The sequence below is a fragment of the Arachis ipaensis genome, chromosome B05 (genome assembly GCF_000816755.2).
Source record: "Arachis ipaensis cultivar K30076 chromosome B05, Araip1.1, whole genome shotgun sequence".
In the NCBI taxonomy this organism is placed as follows: domain Eukaryota; kingdom Viridiplantae; phylum Streptophyta; class Magnoliopsida; order Fabales; family Fabaceae; genus Arachis; species Arachis ipaensis.
In genome coordinates, this window is record NC_029789.2 from 26,483,664 (window position 1) to 26,484,057 (window position 394).

Genomic DNA, 394 nt, shown 5'->3' on the forward strand with positions numbered 1-394 from the left:
ATGGATGGCTATCTCAGCCTGATGATGGGCACACTGGTCATGTGGAATGTGGCGGCAATGAAGTGCCTCCCCAATGGCGGCCTCGGTGAGCAGAATCTCTCTACCCCTCAGCTGAACTGAATCCAAGGTCGGACGGAAGAAGTTGCAGTAGAATTCCTTCACCCAAGATATATTAATGTCACCCAAATCCCGGTCAACAAAGTCAATACCTAACTCAAGGATCCGATCATTAATGCGCCGTCTCACATCATTAGGTAGGAGCAGCTTCTTCTCAATATTTAGCTTTGTGGTTCGATATCTAGAGAACCGAAGTTCACAGTAGAGATTGGGGAATTTGCCAGGATTGGTAGAAGGCAACTGCTGATTCTCTTTATCCTCGTCCTGCAATGGATTT